The sequence below is a fragment of the Lampris incognitus genome, chromosome 16, assembly GCF_029633865.1.
Source record: "Lampris incognitus isolate fLamInc1 chromosome 16, fLamInc1.hap2, whole genome shotgun sequence".
In the NCBI taxonomy this organism is placed as follows: domain Eukaryota; kingdom Metazoa; phylum Chordata; class Actinopteri; order Lampriformes; family Lampridae; genus Lampris; species Lampris incognitus.
The window spans coordinates 4054928-4057427 of NC_079226.1; the positions used below are offsets into that span (position 1 = coordinate 4054928).

Below are 2500 nucleotides of genomic sequence, written 5' to 3' on the forward strand. Positions count from 1 at the left end.
ACACTCTAATAGAAATCTCCCCCCCTCCCCCCTCTCTCAATTCAATTCAATTCCATATGTGCTTTATTGGCATGACATACGTTTGTGTACATATTGCCAAAGCATGTAAAACAACAACAACACAACACAACAATGATTATAATAATAACAGCAACAACAACAATGATTATAATAATAACAGCAACAACAACAATGATTATGATATTAAACAACAACAGTACAATAGGTGCCGTCCCCCACTATCTCTCAGGTTGTGGCAAGATAATATAAATCTTGCTGCAATGCTCGCCGCTGCCCCCCTCCCAGGACCCCCCGCAGCTTACCTGCTCCTCCATTTCCTGCTACTCTGGAATCACATGTTCCAGCTCCTGGACTAAAGCCCGGCGCTGTTTCTCACATGTGTCACATTTAAGGAGGAAGTGCCCCTCTGTCTCCACCTCATCTGTCATGAACTGACCACATGTTAGATGCTCTTTTGGCAACCAGGTCTTTTTGTGTCTCCCCTTTTCAATGGCTAGACTGTGGTCACTGAGCCTGTATTTGGTGAGGGTCTGTCGCTGCTTCCTGTCTCTGACAGTTAAGAGGTGTTCTTCCAGATCATAGTTTGTTTTTAGGGCCCGATAGACTTCTAGTTTGTTTTGAGTTTTGATTTCAGCGTTCCAACGTTTCACATAATTGTTCTTGCTTTGTTTTAGAGCTGATTTGTCCTCATGTTGGTTTGTTTTATAGCTGATTTATCCTCATGTTGGTTTGTTTTATAGCTGATTTATCCTCATGTTGGTTTGTTTTATAGTCTGATTTATCCTCATGTTGGTTTGTTTTATAGTCTGATTTATCCTCATGTTGGTTTGTTTTATAGCTGATTTATCCTCATGTTGGTTTGTTTTATACCTGATTTATCCTCATGTTGGTTTGTTTTATAGCTGATTTATCCTCATGTTGGTTTGTTTTATAGCTGATTTATCCTCATGTTGGTTTTTTTTAGAGCTTATTTGTCCTCATGTTGGTTTGTTTTAGAGCTGATTTATCCTCATGTTGGTTTGTTTTAGAGCTGATTTATCCTCATGTTGGTTTGTTTTATAGCTGATTTATCCTCATGTTGGTTTGTTTTATAGCTGATTTATCCTCATGTTGGTTTGTTTTAGAGCTTATTTGTCCTCATGTTGGTTTGTTTTAGAGCTGATTTGTCCTCATGTTGGTTTGTTTTATAGCTGATTTATCCTCATGTTGGTTTGTTTTAGAGCTGATTTATCCTCATGTTGGTTTGTTTTATAGCTGATTTATCCTCATGTTGGTTTGTTTTATAGCTGATTTATCCTCATGTTGGTTTGTTTTAGAGCTTATTTGTCCTCATGTTGGTTTGTTTTAGAGCTGATTTGTCCTCATGTTGGTTTGTTTTATAGCTGATTTATCCTCATGTTGGTTTGTTTTAGAGCTTATTTGTCCTCATGTTGGTTTGTTTTATAGCTGATTTGTCCTCATGTTGGTTTGTTTTAGAGCTGATTTATCCTCATGTCGGTTTGTTTTATAGCTGATTTATCCTCATGTTGGTTTGTTTTATAGCTGATTTATCCTCATGTTGGTTTGTTTTAGAGCTGATTTATCGTAAACTTTGTTTGGGATGCAGTGCTGGCCTGAGGTTGGTTGGTCTTAGTATTTGTTAAAGGGTTAGCGAGTCTCAGAACCAGCTGCTTCAGGGGACTCTTTTCGGGGTTCGGTTCTTGGGTTTTCAGAGCTTTAAAGTGCAATGTATTTGTTGGGCTTGTATTTAAGTGCATCCAGAAATTTAGAGATCTTTTTGGTACATTTATCAATAATGGAAACCGGTCTAATTCTGCCCTACATGCGTTGTTTGGCGTTTTCCTTTGTGTTTTCAGAATCATTCTACAGAATTCAGCATGTAGGGTTTCTGCTGGATGCTTGTCCCATCTAGTGTAGCTGGAAAGACTGAGTGGACCCCATACCTCACTTCCATATAGTGCAATGAGCAGAATTACACTAGCAGACAGTTTGCACCAGATGGAGATTGGTAAATCAATGTTAAAGAATTTATTTTTAATTGCATATAGAGCTCTGCGAGCTTTTTGTTTTAGGCTATTCACTGCCCTACTGAAACTCCCTGATGCTGTAATGATTAGACCCAGTAAGTAAACTGCATCGTATGCTCTAAGGTGATGCTACTTAGAGTTAACTGGTATCTATTTTCCTGACATCTGGGCTTCTTCTGGAAGATCATTACTTTTGTCTTTTTTTGGATTTATTGCCAGGGCCCAGTGCTGGCAATAGTCCTCAAGCAGGTCTAGTAGTTGTTGCAGCCCATCTGCGGTTGGTGACAACAAAACTAGATCATCTGCATAAAACAAAATTTTTACTTCCATGTCCTACAGGGGGAGACCTGGGGCTGCAGACTGTTCCAGCTGCACCGCCAGTTCATTAATATATATATTAAACAGTGTTGGGCTAAGTCCACAGCCCTGTCTCACCCCTCTATTCTGAGTGA

General features: G+C 39.2%; 1 protein-coding gene across 1 annotated transcript in view; it reads left to right on the top strand.

Moving 5' to 3' along the window:
* Positions 1-2500, top strand: part of LOC130126676 (neuronal PAS domain-containing protein 3) — a 508822-nt gene that overhangs the window by 249315 nt on the left and 257007 nt on the right. The gene's annotated exons all lie outside the window — the stretch shown is intronic.